The sequence below is a fragment of the Cebus imitator genome, unplaced genomic scaffold (assembly GCF_001604975.1).
Source record: "Cebus imitator isolate Cc_AM_T3 unplaced genomic scaffold, Cebus_imitator-1.0 Scaffold156, whole genome shotgun sequence".
Lineage (NCBI taxonomy): Eukaryota > Metazoa > Chordata > Mammalia > Primates > Cebidae > Cebus > Cebus imitator.
Genome location: NW_016107471.1, coordinates 3,995,842 through 4,022,391, shown reverse-complemented (window position 1 = coordinate 4,022,391; position 26,550 = coordinate 3,995,842).

Here is a 26,550-nt window from a genome sequence, read left to right as displayed (position 1 = left end):
TTAAAAATAATTAAGATGATTAAACAAATCCATACCTATGCTTAGAATCAAATCTACAGATATCATTAAAATTTAGATAATATAAGGTAAAAGTATAACATAAGAGCAATGACAAAATATTTTTTATACAGTGATTATGAGAGTATTTTTTTTTCAAAAGTTATTGATTGGTTATCGTTAGTCCTCTACAGTTAGGTGTAGCCATACTTTGAATACTGTTGACAAGTAGACATGAAAATACTGTTGACAAATAGAAATGAGCATCATCATTCTAAGAACATACCTTAAGTAACTTGAGGAAACTGGTGACCATCATGTTGATCCACACTTTTCAAAAAATACTTTTTTTAAATATTGTCATATTAACCTTTTATTTTATATTCCTTAAATCATACTAGAAAATAAGAAAACATACCTGGAAAAAATAGCTACCTGTCATCTTCTTTACCTTACTGTAAGATCCATTTAAATATCTTGACAAAATTATTCTTCTGATTTCTTATTATTGAGCTGGATTATTCCTTTGGTATTCATAGTCTCCTAACAATCTTGGCAAAATCTTTGTCCTTTGGTATTAAGAAAAAAATTTATTTAAAAATGAGAAAAGGAGAGCTGTGGATTTTATTGCCAGTCGACAACTTGTGTGACATTGTACAAATGATTAACCTAAAATATACTGACCACTGTTTTTCTCTTCTGTAAAACTGGACAGCACTAAATTTAGTAAATTATTGTGAGAACTGGATAAAATAACACGTGAAAAGTGCAACTCGCCATATCCGCAATAAAAAGCAACCTTTCTTTGTTTCCATATTAACAGTGATCATAAGATTGTAATCATAAAGATACTCCTTTTCATTTTATCTTATTTCCTTTTAATATTATTTTGCTTTGTGTATTTTTAAATACTATGTTTTTTTTTAAAATGGTGCAAAAATGAAAAATCAAACAGTAGCTATGAGAGATTCTCAGCTGTGCTTCAAACTGCAAAGTCATTAGGATATAATCTAAAAAATTACTTTTTACTTTCAATTTCAGTTGCTTATTTTAATAATGCAAGTGAGGCTCTTCACAAAGCCTACTTTTCAACTCTAATAGCCTTCAGAGAAGGAAAAAGATAAGGCTTTAATTTGCTTCCTATGGGGCAAATTAAATTGGTTCACTTTACTTCTGAGTTCATTATTGACACCTTTTGTTAAACAGAAGTATTTTTAACACAAATCTCAAGATATGAAATATACTTGGTTCAATTGACACTGAAGTCTCCCTAAGAAATTATAATTACAGTCCTTTCCTTAAGATTTTAATTATTTTTCTGGAACTGGTACAGCATTAACATTTGCCAAGATTTTGAATTCTAAAAAAGAGGATGAAAATTCTCTTCGATTAACAACATCATTTTCTCCTCAAATGCATGTGTACCTCACCTAATAGCTTCAGAAGTTAAGCCAAAGAGAACAATAAATTTTAAGACAGTGAAGATGACAGCAAGGCTCACATGTGTTCCACTTGTACATTCACAAAAAGAGATAGACAAGGAAATGTAGTATGTGTATTAGCTTTTGAATTGGGATAACAATATAGGAAATATTTTCCTATGATACTTCTGTGTCAGTATGCCAAGGGAAGGAAATCCGAAAGAAGCTTGCTTGGAAATTTGAGTGGAGTGTTGACAGTCCCAGAAAAAGACAGCTAAGGAACATGGAAAAAAAATTAATCATATTAGGAAATGTATCCAGTGTCATCGTACATTGGTGTCTAAAGTTAAAGAAACCATAAAACATTACTTAATTTAATTGTGTTAATTTCTTTTCTTGGCTCACATACATTAATGGATCTTGACATTGATAGGAGCTATTCAACCTTCATACTATTATCGAAAAAACTATAGATAAATGATCAATCAGATTTCTAAACAGATGATAATAGTCAATTACTCTTTTTCATGTTTGCTTCAGCTCAGGGTATTGAGAAAAATAAAGATATTTTAAAAGCAGCATTAGAGTAGAGAACATGTGATACAGTAACAAATAATTACATATACTGTAAGTGCCACAAAAAGGTAAGCATCAAAATAACATTTTATAGGTTTAGAAGAGCAGTGATTATGTGCTGGGATTATCTGGCATTAACATATGAAGTCAAATGACAAATGAGATATACGGGAATTTGGCAGAGAGAGGAGCGGGAAGGAGGGATATACAAAGCCTTTTTTCATAAGAATAGTGAGTTTAGAAAATCTGATTTATACATATCCTACTTCTGAAAATCTGCCCAAAATCCAAATGTATGAAAGTTAATTAAGAAATATATCAAAAAAGGAACTGTTACTAGAATCTTTATATATGTGCATGTGCATGTATAAATACACACACACACACACACACACACACACACACACACACACACACCATTTACCACTATATCAAAATAATTCTTTCTCAGCAGAGACAGAATTTGTTTAAATGGCTTAGGCAAACAAGCAACAAGCACATTGATCTGAAAGCACCTCCACTCACCAGCCTCACAGGAAGCATTTATTAAGCACCCTGGGAGAGTGGCTATTGGCCCTACCTACCTGATAGGATACCCACACTGCCCGGACATCCTCTCCCCTAATGAGGCTGCCTCTACTGTCTCTTCTCTCTGGCCCAAGAAATGGGACATTCCTTCTTGTGTAAAGCCCAGAGTCTGGCAGGGGTACTACTAGATTATGGGAGATCAGATCATGAAACAATTATAGGATAAAAGAGAAGGGAAAAAGAATACGGAGAATGAAGTCACTTGAGATTCTGATTCAGTGTTTCTCATTATTCTCAAGGCAAAATACTCTTGCCTTCAATATTAACTAATTACAAGTGTGTTAGGGAAACGGTAGTATACTTTCTTGTCCGTACTATTGCAGAGGTCACAGTCTGTCTGGATTCTGGAGGAATCTGACTTGTAGATAAGTTAGGATTGGCATGAACAATTATATGTATAGATGCATAGATTTGCTAGATAGATTAGATAGCTAGGTAAATACCTAGGCAGATAAAATAAGTAGATTATATAGGTTTGCTAGATTAGATAGGAAGATTGATTAGACAGACATATTAATTCAGATGAAGGCTGCACTCTCCAATATGCAATTGTTGCCAATACTCTCTATGTAAAATACTGGTTTACTATAAGTCATTAATTTTTTTAATCCTTGAAAATGTGTATTTTGAACCACGTATTTAACACTTTAATATTATGTCAAAAATATTGAATTTTTGAACCTAACTTGTTTGATTTTTTGAATTTCTGGATCACTATCTGAATCTCCTTCAAATAAAATTTTTTCTCATTTGTTTTTGTTTTACTTTGTGTTTTAGTTTCCTTTAGTAAAACATATCTCACATAGAAAGTTACAGAAAGCTACGTGAATCTGCTTTTGTCTAGTAAGGACATTGGAAGTAGGATGTGGGCAGGAGGAAAATCTTTACTCCATCATGCTCTTGAAAATACGCTGGAGACCCAGTTTAAAAGTGTCTCTAGAATTAAAAATACATGAATAATCAAAAACCCCTAAGAAATATAGGCCTTCTGACCAACAATAAATAATAAAGTTAAGTAGTGTCTTTTTTAAAACCTCAAATCATCAGACAACTAAGACTGGTTTTAACTTAAGAAAGGTCTAAAAATTGTTCACTTTTAATGTGAAAAATTAAATGTACAAAAGCCAATACATGAAAATTGAGGACTGTGTATCAACCAGTTTAGCTCAAGTATCACTTTTGAATGGGGCATTGTAGGGCATGAAGCCAGAAGACTGGTGTGGAAGCAAGTTAGAGGAGGCCTGGAGCATCCGGCCAAGACATTTTCAGTAAGCAATGAAATATAGAGGAAAGTCGGAAAATAGCACAATTCAATGCTTTCAAAGTGGCAACCACTTCTTTTACTTATCTGAACTTCACAAGAAACATAAAATTGATGTCATTATCATTTTGCAACTAAGAAATCAGAAGCAAGGAAAGTTAACTACTTATCTAGAGATGCATAACTAGCAAGTAGCTAGTTGAATCAGGATTTTTCCTCAAGTATGTTTGTCTTCAAATCTAAGAATTTTTTCTACATTGGTAAAACTTAGACTCAATTCTTACCACTAAATCATGCTCTTGTGGATTAGCGCTTCTGCATCTGCATTATCATAGATTTAACTAAACCATACTCTTCCTCCTCCTTTAACTTTGACTTGGGCTAATATAACCTTTATATCCACCCAATATAACTTGTTTATTTGTCTGATACCAGTAAGGGATCTGAGGTCTACAAATAAAACTAGGCAAGGGTATTTCATTTATACCAAATAATCTTAAATCACGGATTTAAATTACCTTGGTGTGCTGCATTTTCCGTATATTTATAGTTATTTTGTTGCTTTCAATGTTTCTATCAATTAGTATAGAATATGCTCTTTAGTATACTGCATATTTTGATTAATAGACTCAATTTTCTCAATATTAATTACGCTTGTGAGCTTTAGGGCTAGTCCTAAAAAATGAGTCAGTATCTTCCACTCCATTCTCCCTTACAGTGTGATTTGGCTACATGTACTTGAGTGTAAACAGCCAAAGGCTGATTATAAATCATTCTACCTATCTTCCTTCTGACAGTCTGAAACCAGGCTGGTAGATTTTCCCCAAGGGAAAGGAAAGCAGGGCAACTATGGGTCACAATATGCATTCCAACTGCAAGTGCTTACAGCTGGAATGTGCCTGCATTTTACTGAACAGAAGGAAATGTCCACAGAGTGATTTTTAAAAGATGCAGTTCAATTCTAAATAGAGCCATGCATTTCTGCTTAAAGACTTTAAATTAAGTTATCATTTAAAGTTAACGTAGATATCTGATTAATGGCATTGAGATCATCAGCAGTTGAGTGTTTAAAGATCAGGCCAAGACTGTTACAGCAAAGGAGCAGTGAATATCATTGCAACTGTGTACAAATGTGATTAAACAAGTCTATCTCATCTCACTTGCTGAGTGTTTTGTCAATCCTCTATGAAAGCAAGACATAATCATGATAAAAAGAATACTCTATAAATTACAAGTGTTCATAAACAATGTGCTTAAACAAATGTACTGTCCTTTAGATATGAAATATCTTAAATTTGCATAGAGCTTTTAGTGTTTTTCTAAGTGCTTTCACATCACGATGACAAGTCCTCTGGTTATTTAATGGGCGTACTTTTGTCATCCATAATTATTTCCTACTTATGACACACAATTTTAAGAATTAAGGGTATAATCTGTCTTTGAATAACATGTTTTTCTGGAAGGCCAAAAGGGATACTTTTGTAACCTTGATCTCAATCTTACCTATGTAATCTATTATAATAGAAAAATAATCTACATTTACTAAATAACCTATACCAAGACATTCCAGAAAATAAAATTCCTGGAGAAAATGGATAAAAGTGCAGTATACACAGAGGTGACAAATAAATATACTGATTCTGACTACCTTGATTCAAGTTTCTGCTCTCACACTTACTGTCACTTAAAGTAAGCTTGAGCAATTTTTTTCTCTAAGTATAAGCTTTATTATTTTCTAAATGAAGTTAAAAATTGTTCCTACCTAAGCGAGTGGTTATCAGAATTAGATATGTGAGTATAAAGTACTTGGCTGACACATAGTTAGTGCTCAACAAACGCTCTACCATCCATGAATTTTCATCTTATATTTGTAGAAAATTAAAATCAAAATAACACTGGTTCTTTATTTTTTGTTGTTTATGTTAAATAGGATTTATTTTTGTGTTTAATGAAGGATTTTCACTGTCAAAGGCTATCATGTGACTGCTTAGTATCAAAGGTCCCCAGACTGTTGTCTTTCTCTAAGGCAGATGGTAAATCTGTCAGCAGTAGCAGTCAGAACAGCAACCCAGATGCTTTTAAGCTCTCCCTGTAAAGCTGTTCCTCCCACAAAGAGTACTATTGGGCAAGATGCCAAAGGAAGGTCCCCAGATCAATTAGTTGCATCTGAATTCAGCTCTGGCTCTCTGGGAAGTCAAATGAATGCAGTTTGCTTGGCCATATACCATTTAATTCAAAGAGCATGCTTTTTATTTATCAACAAGCTAAGCTCCATATTTTAGCTTAGCTGCATTCTAACAAGAAATCTGGATCGTCTTTACTCATAGAAGAAAATTTTACATTATTTTATAGACAGCAGTGTCCTCTCTCAATACACTATTCGACTTAAGGATCATTTAACTGCAATTTTTTGCACATAATTACTTTCAGTGACTTATAATAAATCTGATTACTTTTGAGTCTCTAGATGTAATTTGAACTATGATGGCTATAGTAAGCACACACACAAAAAAGCACCTGCTCATAAGTGCTGGGAAAAGTCATTATGCCTTTGTTCAATATGACTGGAATACTCTATAAAAATGATGAGTAGTAGAAAACAATATCCAATAAAAACAAAGTAACATTCCTATTTATAAAAATATTTCTTCTACTTGAAGGACATGCTTTTAAAATGTATAAATTATTCAAATGTTTCTTATAGCTTCTGTTAAAATTCAATAGAACATAATATTCATTGCACCTTTCTTACCTATCAAGCACAGTTCTATGTACTTTGTATTCACTTTCTATAAACTTCAAAAGAAAACTCAACTAGATTCATTATCATCCTTGTACAGAAGAAACTTGACCTTGGCCACGGAGCTTAATGTGTGCTAGAGGTGGTATTTAAATCTTGTAAGTTTTTGTTCCAAAGCCAGTGTTTTGTTTTGTTTTGTTTTTTAATTATATCAGCCAAAGAGAAAATACAAGATATTTTAAGTTTTGTAGTGACAAATTTTTCATATTTGAAGGCAGAGAGTTCTTTTTTTATTAATGAACAATCAAGACAACTAGTCCCATGGTGAAGATACAGGAGAAAGTCTGAAGTTTTCAGGGCTAGTCAGCACTGGTTTTAATTACTAGTTATGTGACATCTCTAGACTGCTGCTTTCATATCTGTGAAGGGAGGATGATACTTTTCTTAGGATGTGGTTTGGACTTAAGAGGATGATCAAGAGTTTCATGGTACCGGAATATAAGGTTTGAAGAACTGAAGGAACTCAATCAGGGTTACATAAGGGAGTAGAATAGCCACCTTCAAATCCATATCTTCTAGATGCCTTCATACTCAGAAACCATGAGGCTACTGAAATATCTAGCATGTTTATCATAAATTATAAAATGTGAATACACTATAAACAGGCTAGATATTGTTTTTTCTATAGCATGATAATATTCTTTATAAAAGGAATCAATATCCCCCAGAGTACTCAACATATTTAATGCATATTATCACTCATGCTGTATGTGTGCTATCATAGCAAGAAAAGAAAAGGACTTTGAAAAAGCATGCCAAATTTTAGTTGACCTTATTTTTACTTTTTAGCTGTATTTTGTATCCCTTTATTTTTCACAATGAAGACATATTACTTGGATTTTTACTCAAGGAATATGATCTAAAGTAATTACATTCTGACTCTCAATTTCATTTTTCTAAACAAGCTTTTAAAAAATTACAACCTCATTTAATGTTGAAAACGGAAATGTTCCTAAATAATTTGTACTGCAGTTTGATTTCTTTTTTTTTTTTTTTTTTTTTTTTTTATCAGTTTGATTTCTAATTTGCTAAGAAAACAAAATTTACCTTACCTTATGTGAGAGCTGGAGAGTCTTTCTTTTTCTTCCTTTTTTTTTTTTTTTTTTGCTCCTGTGGTCATCACTTACTACAATGATATTAAGCTGATGCCTAGAGATAGCTCCTGCCATATTGCAAGGAGTAAGCTGAGAGCAGGACTTAGTTATGAAAATCACCACTGCCTTCTAATACCCATGGCATTAATGCCCAGACTTTCCATAAGTCTCCTGTAAGCTATTTGTTAAAATCTAAATTACCTGACCTACTCTAAGATTTTTAATCTGGTAGATTTAGGGTGGATTCCAGACTGTATTTTTAAAAAGCTCCCTAGGTGATTCTGGTTAAAGGATCCTCAGGTCTCTCAATGAAACTTTGTCCCGTAAGAATTGACCCTCCAACTATTATAGCATCTGAGTAAATAGAATGTTGAAATCATGTATCTGGGCATAAAAAGATTGCTGTTCAATAGAAAACATAGGTAACTGAAGAAAAAGGCATTGAAACATAGGACGGATGTTGTTATTTCAATTAGGATGGACTTAGTTGAGTTTCAGTAATAAACAATCATAGTACGTCAATGGCTTAACATAGTAATTGTTCTTCTCATTGATTGTATAAGCATAGCCCCAGCCAGCATTAGGGCTGTGCTAGTTGCAGTTACTCAGACTCTAGCTGACAGAAGTTCTTAGAATCACCTCAGCAGTGGGAAGAGAACATGAGATGATACACTGACAAAGCTCTTGCTAGGGAAGAAACAGTCAGTTCCGCTTATATATCAGAAGAAATCACATGCTGAAGCCATGCTGAAATCAAATAGGGTAGGAAAATCCAATTAGGCCGTGTGTACATAAATATCCAAAATGCTAACAACTTTAATGACTATGTCACATGCCAGACTGAGGGAGTTATAACACAGTGTAGATGAGAAGTCTGAAAGGTCCAGAGTTAAATTCTAATTTTACCATTTACTAGATCTCTGAATTTAAACACGAATTCGATCTCTGAATTTATCCTATTGTAACTCCCAGGCTTAGAAATCAATGGAAGGGTATGTATAAAGTATGTTACAGTGTCTGACATAATAGTATGAATTCATGATTAGTAGTATTATAACCGAGTTACTGATGCACTAAAATATTCATATTCTAAAACAAGTTAATGTAAAACTTTAAGGGATATTTATCACTAATTCAATATATATTTAGCTCTGACTATTTACAAAGAACTAGGTGAGAAAGCATAAAGGAGGCAGAAATGAATGAAAGGTAGTCGCTGTTATGAAGAATCTTACCATCTATTTGGAGAGTCAGGCAATTAGGCAATAAACACTAGATAGAAAATCTAGTATATGATATAATAAGAGCTATGGCGAGCTATGAAGGAGATTAGATTAGACCTCTGAGGAAATTGTAAGGTTCTTTTATTCTTGCAGAGAAGCTAGCATTTGACTTAGTGCTATGCACGAGAAAATTTTAAAAAGATACTTTTCAAAGAAACATTGAGATAACACAAACAAGCAGAAAAAATAGTGACAGACTTTACAGGAGGTGCTACAGGAGGTAGGGAGACAGATCAATCAATCGATTAATAAATGAAGGGCATAGCCTGCTGAACCTTTTATTTGAGAGACTCTTGCCTGATTTACCAGCATGTCAAAGAAAACATTACACTCGCAACTTTGTTCAAATCTGGGGCAAGACTCACTCACAGAGGCAGAAAAGACATATTTCTTTATGTATCTTTGCTTCAGTGTAAGTAGATAGCTATTACAAGTACATTGTGTTCACTTTTTTAAGAGGCTAAACCTGTTTTCTAAATCCAATTTGCATGTTAAATGGTGCTTTGTGCAGTCAGACCTCGTTTTCAAAGTACTGTTCCTTTTAACTGTAGCCACAGCACCTGGCACTGGGGACAGAAGTACTGTGAAGAGATGAATGTTACAGAACAGTGTCTCAGGTATTCAGGCATGCAACACTTTCCACAGATGTCAGACATGGCAATTTGCCACAGGGAGACACAAGGTCATTCCATGTGCCATTATCAGGATTGTGGTGCACAGACTGTGAGCAGACTACTTAATGCATCTCCGATTCAACCAGTCATCCTTCTTGTATTCCAAATGCTTTGTATTCAGTCATGACTGAGCTCTATAAAGTCCTTTGCAAACACAAAACCATTAAGATATACTATCTCCTTTATTAGATTGAAAGATTGAAATCATTCAAAATTCTACTCATAAATGTCTACCAGCCAGGGAGATATTTAACTTGATATACAACTTAAATGGGCCCAGACACTATCAGATATGAGATTGAGGCCTCAAGCTATCTAATGCAAGAGAAATTTCCTTTTTTCAGAAGGTGAGGTATTAAATATAAAGCCTTTATTTTCAATTATAGCACTTGAACTCCTGATTGAACCCTTTCTATTGCTGCCTAGGAGAAATGCCAACTTGCTTGTAGCATAAATCAATCAAATATATTCCATTTTGATGAAGCCATTTATTACATGATTCTCAGGATTCCATAATAAGACATCCGTGTTAGAAGCTCAGATATTCAAAAAGTGGACATTAACAAAATGAAGCAAAGCCTCAACTTTGATTTTAAAGATAAAATGGAGGATAGAAATTGCAAAATAAATAAATAAATAAAAAAGTCCACAAGACCTAAAAAACTGAAAATTAAAAGCATTTATAACAAAAATGCAAACTTTCTCTTTGTACTTTTCACTTACATGTTCTGTAAACCTAAAACTTCTCTGTAAAAACAAAGCCTATTAATTAAAAAATAAAAATAAAAACAAAACATGAACCATGAATTGCCTATAATGAATATTTAAGAGTGTCATATCTAAAAAGTGAATGCAAATGAAAACATTGCTGCTCTTAAGCTTCCATGTTGCAAATTACTTGTGCACACACACTTATAAATGTTAAATATGTTCATGATAACTGAATAAAAAAATTGAAACATATCAGTAGATGAACTGGAAAAATGCTAACAAAATGTTCTCTACCTCATTATGTATTGTAAGTGATTTGAGGGTTTCTAATGCATTTGAAAAGTCTCAGCCCCAAATATCTTCCCTCAAAACTCATGTTTCTACCTTTGGTGGTATCTGCATTATTTTGTTAAAACAAATTGATTTGTATTATATAAAATGACTAATATGTTATTCTGTAATGTATTTGCAAATATTTTCTGATACATTCCATTTTAAAAGTTCAGAAAGGAAACAAAAATAAAAATGACATAAAATGGACTTTAATGGTTTATAACCTAAAAGTTTAGAAGAAAAATGAACATCTATGACTAAAACTGAATCTGCATATGGCAGGTTTAATCTGTGTCATGACAGTGATATTTAGAATCACTGTTCAAGACCAAGCACTAAACATGACTGATTTTCTCAATACAGAGATTCAGTAAGTTATTGCTTTAGCTCAAATTCTAGACAGTTTATGTTGAAATAGTCAGTATACTAGGATAATTACCAAAGTAAGGAAAACAACTCATTTTTCCCAGCCCTGGTGCTTAATGATAAGAGTCAGTATTGCAAGGGAGTAAGAAATCTCAAGAGACTTGAAGTATGCTCATCATTTAAGTAGGAGGATATGGGCATATGGCAATCAAATTTCTGATCAAAATGTTTGGAGGCACTTTGATGACAAAAATACTCTTTTGAGCATCATCTATTTAGACACTCATATGCCTCCAGAACATGTTGGCCAATAAAACATATTCCCATTATGTCCTGCCAAGTCTCACTCATTAGCTAAAAATTCTTATCTTGCAGCTTTTATAAAAAGGACTTTGGCTTAACAGGATTATATTTCAAAATTAAAGTTTTTATAATTTGTTTTAACTTGCCATGTTACCACAAGTATTATAGTACTGGAACTTAATTTTTAAACATTAACTTCATCCTTGTCCTTCACTAAATTTTTGATCACATATGTTAATAAAATTAAAAACATTTTTGAGAATATTCTCTGGCATTCCTCACTCTCTGCTCAAAAACAATAAAATAATCAAAATTCAGGAGGAAAGGAGAAAGGAATATTGTAAGATTATAATACAAATGAGTCTGAATAATCTACTTACAGGTAAGCCATAATATAATTAAAATGTGTTTGCAAAATTAATGCAACCAGTTTTTGAAGTATTGATTGAAAAAATAAAGCCCTTCAGTTTTTTCTTTGTAAAATGTGTGTTTGACCCAATTTAATTTATGACCCCTTCTTTCAACTTCCAGGATGTTACACACTTCTAAGCAGGATAGACCCAGAACTTGTACTCTCTTCTTCACTACAGAGAAATATATATTTGAGTAAACATACAACTAGTATTTAGCAGAGGTAATGACTGCCTGAAAAGCCAAATTGCATCAGGTTTGTTATTTTAAAAGCAGACATTATCAGAGAAGACACTAGACTCATTTTCTATTGCTGTGTAAAAAGATACTGCAAACGTAGTGGCTAATGGACATAAGTCTCTATGTATCACATAGTGGAAGCTACCTAACCACTAGTTATTACAAACGTAGTGACTCCAAAAGACACATTATCTCATATTTTCTATAGGTCAGAAGCCTAGGAATGATATAACTGTGTTCACTTTTTAGGGCTTCACGAGGCTGAAACCAAACTATCAGTCTAGCTATGTTCTCATCTGGATCTCAGCATCCATTTCCAACCTCATAGGTTGTTGGCAGAATTAGTTCTTCATGGTTGTAGGATTAAATTCTCAGCTTTCTTGCTGGATGTTAACTAGGGTCCATTCTAGGTCTTAGAAGTTCTTAACACATAACCTCTCCAAAACATGGCAGTTTGCTCCTTTAAGGCCAACAGGAGAATCTCATTTTGAACCTCTCTGGCCACTTTCAGGGCTCATCTGATTATTTCAGGCCACCTAAGATTATCTCCCCTTTTAGTAACTAAAAATCAATGGATTAAATATCTAAATTACGTCTGTAAAATGCCTTCTGCCATATAACTTAATAAAATCACCAGAGGGATTTCTCACCAGATGGGTAAGGCCTGTATATTCTCAAGAGAAGGAGATTACACAATGAGGCAGAAATATTGGAACCTTCTTAGAATTCTATCACGGATGCCAAAAAATGAATATAATAAAATGATGCAGGATGAATCATTGTAATAAAACTTTGCCAGTGTAGAAGTTAAAGATGTGAGTGTTGAAGACAATGTTGGGAAAAAATCAGAAAATATTTTGTAGCAGTAAAACTAATTAGTTGTCAGATGATTTTTTTTCTTATGTAAATGAACAATTTAGTAAGACCTACTAAAATTGACTAATTTAGGAATCAGTATCAAAGTTTTAGTGTGAATACACAAACAACATGTTATGAAAACACTTTTCATAACCTATACATAGAAATGCATTTTGGAGAAAATAATGAGGTTGTGTTTACATTAGAAGAGAACCAGAGTAAGAAAGAATGTCAGGTAAATGGTAAATGTCAAGAATGAGTAAATTAAAGGCCCCAGATTCCAAGTTCTTGAGAAAAAATTTAAAAACTAAAATCATTTTTGTCACTTTCTATAAGTTAAAGAAATTTTCAGTGCTGCTTGTAATGCAGATTGAGCAATATTTATGAAGTGAAAAGTCATAGGAAAACCGATGGCATATGTAAGTGGTTTATAAGCTTAATATTATCATAGCAATGCCATTTTCTTTACAGAGGCCAATGACCGCTTTCAATATTTTAATCCTATTACTTGCTGAAGATCAGATGTTTAACTTAGCTGAACAATGATATGCTTGAAGAGATGAAGCATCAGAAACTCTTAACCTCTGAGTATTTTTAGGAGGGGAGACATACAGATGAATAATTTTGAACCTTTCATTGTATTAAATTTGTGACTAACAATATATGCCTCTTTCCAAGAATTCCACTGAGGCCCAGGATATAAAGGTATGTTATTCAACAAATGTATTTGTTTGAGAAACATGACATTTAATTTATCTTAATTATCTCCGGGGTCTCAGTGCAGTAGTTAAGATCCATTCTCTTAATTACTTATGGCTCTAGATAAAATAGAGCATCGGTATTTAGATTCAGGATTAAATTAGCCTCAGTTTGTCAACGTCTATATAGCAGAACTGTCAGACAATCACTGCGACTGAAATCATCGCTTTTTCTTGTCACTGAATGGACTGGACAACATATATATTTCCTTTCACAAGATTGTGCTTGAAAAAAATTGCATATTGGATGTATCACACCACATACACAGCCTCAGGTGAATTAGTTATTATCAAAGTTTACAAGCTGTTATATCCTTTAATTTGAAGGCTTGTATAAAATTTCCAGAGTGGTAAAGGCTCATATGATGTTATAAACTCAAGGAGAAAAGATGTGTACAAAATTAAGGAATTTAAGGCTAACACAAAACTTCAATTAGGCATTATCAAAACAGGTGGCCGAAACCAAATTCACACTTAAGATGAAAGTTTCATAGAGTGACATTTGTAGTTAAGTGGGATCAGTTAAGTGGTACATGCCACATAGCCCATAAGAAAAATGTAAAATAAAAGTAATGTTTGTGAACTGGAATGTAATTCTTTAACAAAACATGATATTTAAGAAACAAAATTGGATCCTGACTCAATCTATCTTTCTTATGGTGTGTTTACAGTTTTTAAAATTAAATACTACATGCCTAGTCTAAAATATGGAAATCACATCATAAGCATAAACTCTCATAAGTTACTCATTTAGAGACCAAGAATGAAATACAATATGCGTTGTGGCTGGAAGTTACATGGAATGGTAGGGGATTGCAGATTCTATCTGTAATACTAAATTCTGCCTGTATTTTATAAGCAGTCATTCATTATGAACTCTTATGTACAAATCATACACATGTCAAGCCTATAAAGTGGCCCAGAAACAATTCTTTCTTATATTGTTTATGATTAAGTTACCAAGTCATATAAAAAATGGATTAAAAGTCTCTCTCAGAAGAAAGAGAAGACAAAGTTGGCATAGCATACCCTATGCCAGGATGTCTGTGGTGACTTCAGAAATGTGCAAGGCTCATGTATAAGAAAAGGATGTTTCGTATAGAAAGCCTGAAGATGGCAAGAGCAGACAGTGCTATCAGAGCAGATGTGCTCAACCCTTGCAGAAAGGCTCAAAGATGACCAAAGTTAGTGAGCAGAAGGGCTGTCAAAGCAGATCCTCCAACTACACCATTCACTTGCTCAGCACAATCTTACTATCCCCATCAAGGAAAGACTGACTAATACATTTGCCTTTGCATGTTCTCACTAATTACAGGTTTCCTCTACAACCTCTCAAGGTCAGCCATCAGAGAGATGAGAATATCAGCTAAAATGGTTATTTGAAATAATGGCAACCTGAAAAAATAAGGATATCCAATGAACACAAGGGATTGTCTTGCTGAATTATGGCAAATCAATTAGGACATAGATCTGTGGCTCTAGAAAGCTATTATTCACACTTCAATCTATCCATCTTTTTTACTATAGGAATAACCTCATGATATTCTTTTGCTTCTCTGTTGATTGTCCCTTTTGATTCTAGCTCTTATGAAACTTCTAAAGCATGTAACTTGTTTGTATTGTTCAAAACCTTATGCCTTGAACCTGGAAGACTATTCATAAACTTGTCACATACAACTCCTTGTTAAACAGATAAAATGAAAGATGGAATATGTGCAGTTTTGCTACCAAAGTACATTTACTAGGATTTTATAGACTCTTTTAATCTGCTCAGGCTTCTACAAGAGAGTACCACAGACTAAGTAGCTTAAACAACAGAATTTTATTTTCTCATGTTCTGGAGTCTAGAAATTTTAGATCAAGGTGTGGGAAAGGTTGTTTTATCCTGAATCCACTCTCCTTGATTTTCAGGGGGTTTGTGTATTTATATAATCTTCCTTCTGTGTGAATGTCTGTGTCCGAATATTCTAATATCCTCCTTTCATAAAGACATCAGTTAGATAAGGTCCTACTCTAGTGACCTCATTTTAGATTTATTACCTCTTTAAAGACCCTTTCTCCAAGTACAGTTACATTCTGAGTTAGTAGGGCTTAGGACTTTATATGAAATTTGTGAGGACATGACTCAGCCCTAAACAAAATATATCACTAAGTAGAATTTACTTTTGTTTTTGCAATATGTAGCTGTTCTTGTGATTGATGAGGATGCATCATTTCACTACTACATACAAGTCTATGAAGATTTGTAGACTAAATTTATTCTTGATTGCTTTTGTTAATCAGTTTCATAATAAATACCATTCTGGTTCACAGGTTCTACATAATAATATCAAACATCAATTAAGCTTAAAGTTAGTGACATATTTTGACTGTGTCTCTACCCAAATCTCATCTTGAGTTGTAGTTCATAATCCCCACATATCATGGGATGGACCTGATGGGAAGCAATTGAATCATGGGGGCAGTTACCCCATGCTGCTTTTCTCATGATACTGAGTGAGTTCTCACAAGATCTGATGGTTTTATAAGGGGCTTATCCTTCTTTTGTTTGGAACTTCTCCTTGCTGCCACCATGCAAAGAAGGATGTGTTTGCTTCCTCTTCTGCCATGATTCTAAGTTCCTTAAGGCCTCCCCATCCCTGTAGAACTGTGAGTCAATCAAATCTCTTCCCTTTATAAGTTACTGACTCTTGGGAATGTCTTTATTAGCAGGGTCAGAACAGACTAATACCATAAGCATGAGAAGGTTTAAGAATTGGACTTCTAAAACTGTATGTACAAGTTTATTAAAAGCTTCTAGTTTGTGAATTATATACATATGTATGTATCATACACGAATATAATTATGAGGCACAATGTCTAGAATAAAAAAGGTATCATTTTCAATTAAACTTGTGTATCAAGTAATAACATAAAATATTTGAGGCAATAATAAGATATTTGAGGCAATGCTTTATCTACTCAGAATCATATTTCATAATGAATTTTTTTAATTGACATATATTAAAAACTTATAGCCCAATTTTAGATAATGTTTGATATAATACCAAAAACAACTTACATTGGTTTTTATACTTTTTATCTTTTTTATTTTATTTTTTATTATAATTTAAGTTCTGGGTACATGTGCAGATCCTGCAGAATTGTTACATAGGTATGCTGTGGTAGTTTGCTGCATCCATCCTCCAGTCACCTACATTAGGTATTTCTTCTAGAGCTATCCATCCCCAATCCACCCACCCCCTGCAGTCCCTCCACTACCCCCCAACTCCCCAACAGGCCCCAGTGTCTGATATTCCCCTTCCTATGTCCATGTGTCCTCATTGTTCAACTCCCACTTATGAGTGAGAACATACCATATTTGGTTTTCTGTTCTTGTGTCAGTTTGCTGAGAGTGATGATTTCCAGCTTCATCCATGTCCCTGCAAAGGACATGAACTCATCCTTTTTTATGGCCACATAGTATTGCATGATGTATATGTGCCACATTTTCTTTATCCACTCTATCATTGATGGGCATTTGGGTTGGCTCCAAGTTTTTGGTATTGTGAACAGTGCCAGAATAAACATAAAGTGCCACAATAAAGATACATATGTATGTATCTTTATAATAGAACAATTTACAATCCTTTGGGCATATACCCAATAATGAGATTGCTGGATCACATGGTATTTCTATTTCTAGATCCTTGAGGAATCACCACACTGTCTTCCACAATGGTTGAACTAATTTACATTCCGACCAACAGTGTAAAAGTGTTGCTATTTCTCCACATCCTCTCCAGCATCCACTGTCTCCAGATTTTTTAATAATCGCCGTTCTAATTGGCATGACATGACATTTCAGTATGGTTTTGATCTGCATTTCTCTAATGACCAGTAATTATGAGAATTTTTTCATATGTTTGTTGGCTGCATAAATGTCTTCTTTTGAAAAGTGTCTGTTCATATCCTTCGCCCACTTTTTGATGAGGTTGTTTTTTTCTTGTAAGTTTAAGTTCTTTGTAGATTCTGGATATTAGCCTTTTGTCAGATGGGTAGATTGCAAAATGTTTTTCCCATTCTGTTAGTTGCCGGTTCACTGTAATAATAGGTTCTTTTGCTGTACACAAGCTCTTAAGTTTAATTAGATTCCATTTGTCTATTTTGGCTTTTATTGCCATTGCTTTTGGTGTTTTAGTCATAAAGTCTTTGCCTATGCCTATGTCCTGAATGGCATTGCCTAGGTTTCCTTCTAGGGTTTTTATGTTGTTAGGTCTTATGTTTAAATCTTTATTCCATCTGGAGTTAATTTTTGTATAAGGTGTAAGGAAGGGGTCCAATTTCAGCTTTCTGCACATGGCTAGCCAGTTTTCTCTACACCATTTATTAAACAGGGGATCCATTGCCCATTGCTTGTTTTTGTCAGGTTTGTGAAAAATCAGATTGTTGTAGATGTGTGGCATTACTTCTGAGGTCTCTGTTCTGTTCCATTGGTCTATATCTCTGTTTTGGCACCAGTACCATGCTGTTTTGATTACTGTAGCCTTGTAGTATAGTTTGAAGTCAGGTAGCGTGATGTCTCTTGCTTTGTTTTTGTTTTCTGAGAATCATCTTGGCTATGTGGGCTCCTTTTTGGTGCCCTATGAAGTTTAAGGTGGTTTTTTTCCAGTTCTGTGAAGAAGGTCAATGGTAGCTTGATGTGGATAGCATTGAATCTATAAATTACTTTGGGCAGTATGGCCATTTTTCACAATATTGATTCTTACTAACCATGAGCATGTAATGTTTTTCCATCGGTTTGTGTCCTCTTTTATTTCCTTGAGTTGTGGTTTGTAGTTCTCCTTGAAGAGGGCCTTCTCATCCCTTGTTAGTTGTATTCCTAGGTATTTTATTTTCTTTGTAGCAATTGTGAATGGGAGTTCACTCATGATTTGTCTCTCTGTTGGTCTGTTATTGGTGTATGGGAATGTTTGTGATTTCTGCAATTGATTTTGTACCCTGAGACTTTGCTGAAGTTGCTTATCAGTTTCAGGAGATTGTGGGCTGAGATAATGGGGTCTTCTAAATGTACAATCATGTAGTCTGCAAATAGAGACAATTTGATTTCCTCTTTTCCTAATGGAATACCCTTCATTTCTTTTTATTGCCTGATTTATCTGACCAGAACTTCTAATACTATTTTGAATAGGAGTGGGGAGGGAGGGCACACTTGTTTTGTGTTAGTTTTCAAAGGGAATGCTTCCAGTTTTTGCCCATTTAGTATATTGGCTGTGTGTTAGTCTTAAATAGCTTTTATTATTTTGAGATATGTTCCATCAATACCTAGTTTATTGAGAGTTTTTAGCATAAAGAGCTGATGAATTTTGTAGAAAGCCTTCTCTGCATCTATTGAGATCATCATTTGGTTTTTGTCTGTTTTTGTTTATGTGATGGATTAAGTTTATAGTTCTGCATTTTGAACCTGTTTTGTATCCTCAGGATGAAGCCCACTTGATCATGATTGATAAGCTTTTTGATGTGCTGTTGGATTCCTTTTGCCAGTATTTGACTGAAGATTTTAGCATCAATTTTCATCCCGGATATTGGCCTGAAATTTTCTTTTTTAGTTGTGTGCCTGCCAGATTTTGTTATCAGGATGATGTTGGTCTCATAAAATGAATTAGGGAGGATTCTCTCTTTTTCTATTGTTTGGAATAGTTTCCGAAGGAATGGTACCAGTTCCTCCTTGTATGTTTGGTAGAATTTGGCTGTCAATCCTTCTTGTCCTGGACTCTTTTTGGTTGGTAAGCTATTAATTGGTGCCTCAACTTCAGACCTTGTTATTGGTCTGAAGGGAGGGATTCCACTTCTTCCTGGTTTAGTCTTTGAAGGAGGTAAGTGTCCAGGAATTTATCTATTTCTTCTAGATTGACTGGTTAATGTGCAAAGAAGTGTTTGTAGTAATCTCTGTTGGTATTTCTGTGGAATCAGTGGTGGTATCATTTTTTATTGCATCTATTCAATTCTTCTCTCCTTTCTTTTTTATTAGTCTGGCTAGCAGTGTGTTTTGTTGATATTTTCAAAAAAACAGCTCCTGGATTTATTTTTTTTTTTTGAAGGGTTTTTTTGTGTCTCCTTCAGTTGTGCTCTGATCTTAGTTATTTCTTGTCCTCTGCTAGCTTTTGAATTTGTTTAATTTGGTCCTAGAGTTCTTTTAATTTTGACGTTAGGTGTCAATTTCAGATCATTGCTCGCTTCTCATGTGGGTATTTAGTGCTATAAATTTCCCTCTAGAAACTGCTTTAAATGTGTCCCAGATATTCTGGTACATTGTGTCTTCATTCTTATTGGTTTCGAAGAACATCTTTATTTCTGCCTTCATTTCATTGTTTATCCAGTCGACATTCAGGAGCCAGTTGTTCAGTTTCCATGAAGCTGTGCAGTTCTGAGTTAGTTTCTTAATTCTGAGTTCTAATTTGATTGCCCTGTGGTCTGAGAGACTGTTTGGTATGATTTTCATTCTTTTGCATTTGCTGAGGTGTGATTTACCTCCAATTATGTGGTCAATTTTAGAGTAGGTGCAATGTGGTGCTGAGAAGAATGTATATTCTGTGGATTTGGGGTGGAGATTTCTGTAGATGTCTATTAGGTCCATTTGGTCCAGATCTGAGTTCAAGTCCTGGATATCCTTGTTAATTTTCTGTCTCATCGATCTATTATCAACAGTGGAGTGTTAAATCCTCCCACTATTATTGTGTGGGAGTCTAAGTCTCTTTGTAGGTCGTTAAGAACTTGCTTTATGTATCTGAGTGCTACTGTATTGGGTGTGTATATATTTAGGATTGTTAGCTCTTCTTGCTGCATTGATCCCCTTACCATTATGTAATGTCCTTCTTTGTCTCTTTTGATCTTGTTGGTTTAAAGCCTGTTTTATCAGAGACTAGGATTGCAACTTATGCTTTTTTTTTTTTCTTTCCATCTGGTTGTTAAATCTTTCTCCATCCCTTTGTTTTGAGACTATTTGTATCTTTGCTCATGAGAAAGATCTCCTGAATACAGCACACCAATGGTTCTTGACTTTTTATATAATTTGCCAGTCTGTGTCTTTTGATTGGGACATTTAACCCATTTACATTTAAGGTTAACATTGTTACGTGTGAATTTGATCCTGCCATTTTGATACTAGCAGGTGGTTTTGCCCTTAATTGAAGCAGTTTCTTCATTGTGTCGATAGTCTTTACCATTTGGTATGTTTTTGCAGTGGCTAGTACTGGTTTTCCTTTCCATGTTTTGTGCTTCCTTCAGGAGCTCTTGTAAGGCAGGCCTGGTGGTGATGATCTCTCTCAGCACTTGCTTGTCCATAAAGGATTTTATTTCTCCCTCACTTATGAAGCTTAGTTTGGCTAGATATGAAATTCTGGGTTGAAAGTTCTTTTCTTTAAGGATGTTGAATATTGTTTATGAGACAAAGTCTAGCTCCATAGCCACGCTGGAGTACAGTGGCACAATCTCGGCTCACTGCATTTCTGCCTTCCTGGTTCAAGCAATTCTCCTGCCTCAACCTCTCAAATCGCTGGAATTATAAGCATCTGTCACCACACTCAGCTAATTTTTGTATTTTTAGTAGAGACAGGATTTCACCATGTTGGCCGGGATGGTCTCAAACTCCTGACTTCATGATCCCCCACCTTAGCCTCCCAAAGTGCTGGGATTACAGGTGTGTGTCACCATGCCTGACCTATTGGGGTTAATTTTCTAAGACAGCAACAACAGCAACAATAAAACACCAGGAAAATAAAAAAGAAATCTCTATTAATTTTTTAAGCTTCAAATTTTTAAGATATTTAGACATTAAGAAATATTATCTTTCTTCAAAATATATGCTTTTCTTGTTGGAATAATGTAATTTGGGGAATGATGTCACCAACATGATGAAATTCAAGGTAACCTACTCATATCCTCCCACAACAACAAGAGTTCTATACACATCTACAGATTAAAGTCTCCCTGTAGGAGCCTCAGGGCTTAGGTTGGAGTTTGTAAAATGCTAGCAGAGCCCAAACATTGTATAATTGCCTTGATAATTCAAACCAGTACTCAGGTGGCTGATCCACCAAATTTGCTCTGGAGTTTAAACTCAGAAATGGCCCAGTGCCCCAAGGGGTTTGGTTACAGCCTGTTTTAGCCTTTAACCTCCAACAAAAATCATCTGCCTGGAAGAAATTGCACAAACTAGTGCCTTCATGAACAGACTTCTCTCTATGGCAACATTGGTATTTTCACTGAAACTGAGAGTTGCCATGATCTGGCTCCAGCCTGCCTCAGCTGAGGTACAACTCAGAGTTGCTCATACAAGGCCACACAGAGGGAGATTCACCATATTTCACAGCCCAAAAGTCTGAGCCTCCATGACCGGCTGTGCTGAGACATCCTGGGTGATGGATAGCTGTCTGGCCAATGAAATTTTCCCTTCAACCTTCATTCAGAGGAGATCCTGAGGGGCTCCAGTCTGAGCTCCAGCTCCTCCTATGACAATCATGGAACTATACTGTCTGTGTAGAGACTTCTTGAGAGGCATGCCTATCTGGCCCACTGTGACAGCCTTCTGGACTTAAGTCCCTGGCCAATATTTCCACACCGCCCAAGTTTGCTTCTTGGATCTTCCCAAGGTTCATCTAAGTTGAAAGGCCACCTCCACCTTAAAATCCTTGAGAAATTCACAGTATAGCTGGGCTTAGAGAATCCTCTAGTGCTGAGTTGATTGCAGTGGTCACAGGTTCATGGTACTCAATAGTCTGCTTAGAAAGCCCTCTGAAAAACAGACACAAAGTCAGACTGCAAAGAATAAAATAAACACCACATTCCTCACTGTGTTGACATCATTTCATGTTCACGAGCATTAAAAAACTTCAAGGAAATATGACCTCACCAAATGGACAAAATTATTTGCTAGAGACAGACCCTAAAGTAATGGAGATGATGTGTTACCTATCAGATAAAGAATTCAAAATAGCTGTTTTAAGGAAACTCAGCCAACTTCAAGTAAACAGAATTAATTCAGAAATTTACCAGAAAATTTTAATGGAGATATTGGAATAATAATCAAACATATATCCTGGAGGTAAAAATACAATGAATGAAATTAGAAATGTAATAGAAGAAAGTTGTTTTTTAAAGATGAGCAAAATTGAGTAACCTTTAGCTAGACTAAGTGAAAGAGAAAACAAAATCAAAGACTACTAAAAAGGAATTATTACTGATAACATAGAAAGACAAAGTGTCATTAGAAACTGTTATGAATAGCTATACACTAACAAATTGAATAACCTAGAAGAAATTGATAAGTTCCTAGATATGTACAATCCACCAACAATGAACTATGAAGCAACAGAATATCTGAATAGACCAATAATGAGAAATGGGATCAAAGCAGTAATAAAAGGTGTGTTTCTTTCAAAAAAAAAATTTCAAAACTTAAAGAGGAGGAAAGAATACTTCCAAACTCTTTTCACAAAGCCAGCATTAACCTGATACCAAAACCAGACACAGTCACACACAAAATAGAAAACTACAGATCAAGTTGCTGAAGAACACAGGTGCAAAAGTCTCAACAAAATATTAATAAACAAAATTCAACACATTAAAAAGATAATTCATCATGATTAGGTGGGATTCATCTGAGGGATGCAAAGATAGTTCAATGTATGCAAATCAAACAATATGATATATCGCATCAAGAGAATCAAGAATAAAAACTATGTGATTATTTCAATAGATGCTAAAACGTGATAAAATCTGACATATCTTTATAATAAAAACTCTCAAGAAATTGAGTATAAAAGGAATATACCTCAATATAATAAAGGCCATATATGATAAACCCACAGCTAGTTTCATACCAAACTGACAAAATTAAAAGCTTTTCCATAAGAACTGGAATAAGATAAGGGTGCTGCTGCCTTTTACCACATCTATTCCACATGGTAATAGAAGTCTCAGCCAGAGCAATTATGCAAGAGAAAGAAAAACAAACAGTACCCACATTAGAAAGAAGTCAAATAATCATGTTTGAAGATGATATGATCTTATTTTTATAAAAAATCAATATTCCATTTAATGTCTTAGAACTGATAAGTTGCTGGATACAAAATAAGCATGTAAAAATCAGGTGTTTATATATATGCTAACAGTAATCAATCTGAAAAAAAATAAAGAAACCACATTTATTCTAGCTCCAGTAAAATACCCACAAAAAAAATGGAATGAAGGAAATTACAGATCTATATTGGAAAATTATAAAACACTGATAAAAGAGGTTTAGGAGTACATGCACAAAAAATAAAAAATGTGCTATGGATTAGAAGAATTAATGTCATTAAAAGATTTGTATTATCCAAAGCGATCTACAGATTCAATGCAATCTCTGTCAAAATTCCAAGGACATTCTTCATGGAAACAGAAATAATTCCCAAAATTCACGTAGAGCCACAAAAGACCCAGAATAACCAAAGATATTCTGAACAAAAACAAAAAAACAACTGGAGGCATCACAATACCTAACTTCAAATTATGCTACAAAGCTGTTCTAAACAAAACTGCATGGTACTGTAATAAAAACAGACACATAGACACATGAAACAGATTAAAGAACCTAGGACAAACGTCAGAGAAAGGACAGTACTTTTAATAAATTGTTCTGTAAACCTGGATATCCACATGAGGAACGAAACTACATCTCCATCCTTTACCCTATACAAACATCAACTCAAAATGAATTAAAGCCTGAAATATAAGACCCGAGACTATGATACTACTAAAAGAAGTTATTAGGAAAACACTACAGGACATTGGTCTAGGCAAAGATTTTTTGGGTAAAACCTCAAAAAGCACAGTAAAAACAAGCAGAAGTAGACAAATGGGATTACATCAAGCTAAGAATCTTCTGTATAGCAAAGGACACAGTCAACAGAATGAAGAGACAACCTACAGAATGGAAAATACTATTTACAAACTGACAAGGAATTAATTATCAAAACATAAGGAATTCAACATGTTAGTAACAAAACCACAAATAATCTTATTTAGTAATGAGCAGAAAATTTGAATCAACATTTCTCAAAGGAAAACATACAAATGGCCAACATGTATATTTAAAAATGGCTAATATTACTAACCATCAGGGAAATGCAAATAATCTCACCCCAGTCCAAAAGAAAAACAACAAATCCTGGCAAGGATGTGGAGAAGAGAGAACCCTCATACATTTTATGTGGGATCAAAAGTAGTACAGTAATTATAGAAAATTATGGAGGTATCTCAAACTAAAAAGAACTACCATATGATCCAGAAATCCCACTGCTGGCTATATATTCCAAAGAAAGGAAATCAGTATATCCAAGAATTATCTGCACTTTTGTGTTTATTGCAACACTGTTCACAATAACCAAGAAATAAAATCCACCTAGATGTTCATCAACAGATGAATGAATAAAGAAAATATGGCATATATGCATAATGGATTACTATTCAGCCATAAAAAGATTGAAATCCTGTCATTTGTAGCAACCTGGATGGAATAGGGGTCATTAGATTAAGTGGGATAAGCCAGGCACAGAAAGACAAATTTTGCACGTTTTCATTCAAATATGGGTGCTAAAATGTGATGTTTTAGAAGTAGAGAAAAAAACATCTTTACCAGAGACTGGGAAGGTGGCAGGTGTGGGAGATGTGAAGAGAAGTTGCTTAAGGGGTACAAAATACAGTTTGGCTGAAGGAGTTTCTAGCATCTGATAGTATAGTAGGGAAAATATAGCTAAGTTATATTTAAAAATAGCTAGAAGAAAATTATAATCACAACACACAAAAAGTATTTGAGGTGAGAGATATCCCAATTACCCAAGTTTGGATAATTAGGCATTGTATACAAATCAAAATATCACAAAAATCCCTAAAATAGGTACAACTATTATATATCAATTTAAATTCTAAAATCTCTCAATGAGGTATTGATGGAACATATCTCAAAATTATAAAAATTATTTATGACAAACCCACAACCAATATCATACTGAATGAGCAAAAACTGGAAGCATTCCCTTTGAAAACTGGCACAAAACAAGGGTTCCCTCCCTCCCTTGTTGAAAATGCCCAGTCATGTCTAGAGGGAAAATTATAGCAATAAATGCCTACCAGAATTTATTATTAAACAAGATTCCAAAATCCATAACTTGTATTGTGACTTCATACATTTTGTAATCCCAGTAGTGAATATACCATAAAAACCTATAAATCCTTTAAATCACTCTATTGATTTAATAAAATGAACAATATATAAGGTGAAAATTTCTACATTTCTTTTGTAGAAACATCAGTACTTTATTCTAAGAGAAAGACTTATCAGGGTTTTGTTTTGTTTTTTGGTATTCTCAATAAAGTGGTTTTTTATCATCTGAATAATAAACCTAGACAAGTTACCCTCTAGGCAGAGTCCTTACTTCATTTGTAGTTAAAATTGCATTTCTCATATTGATTCATACTTAATAATGTACCTCCAAGGGCTAAGTTTTCCAGGGAAAATATAGTCAAAGACAAAAAGTACTATTAATTATTAATTATGCCTCATACATAGTTCATAGCTGATTTGGCATATTAAGAATTCAATTTTTTTCCAAGAACATGCTATTAATTATAATTAAAATTCCATAAACTGTGTTTTAAAGCATCACAACCATCTTTATGATTTATACTGCCTTTAACATAATGCCGTTATATGTATATTTAGACATATCTTTTTATCAAAATCCAGAGAAGATTTATGATTTAGTCTCTTAAAGCTTCAAAACCTCTCATAACCACAGAGTCTTTTTCACCTGATCTAAGCACCATTTTTTCCCCTTTTGGCAAAAAAAAAAAAAA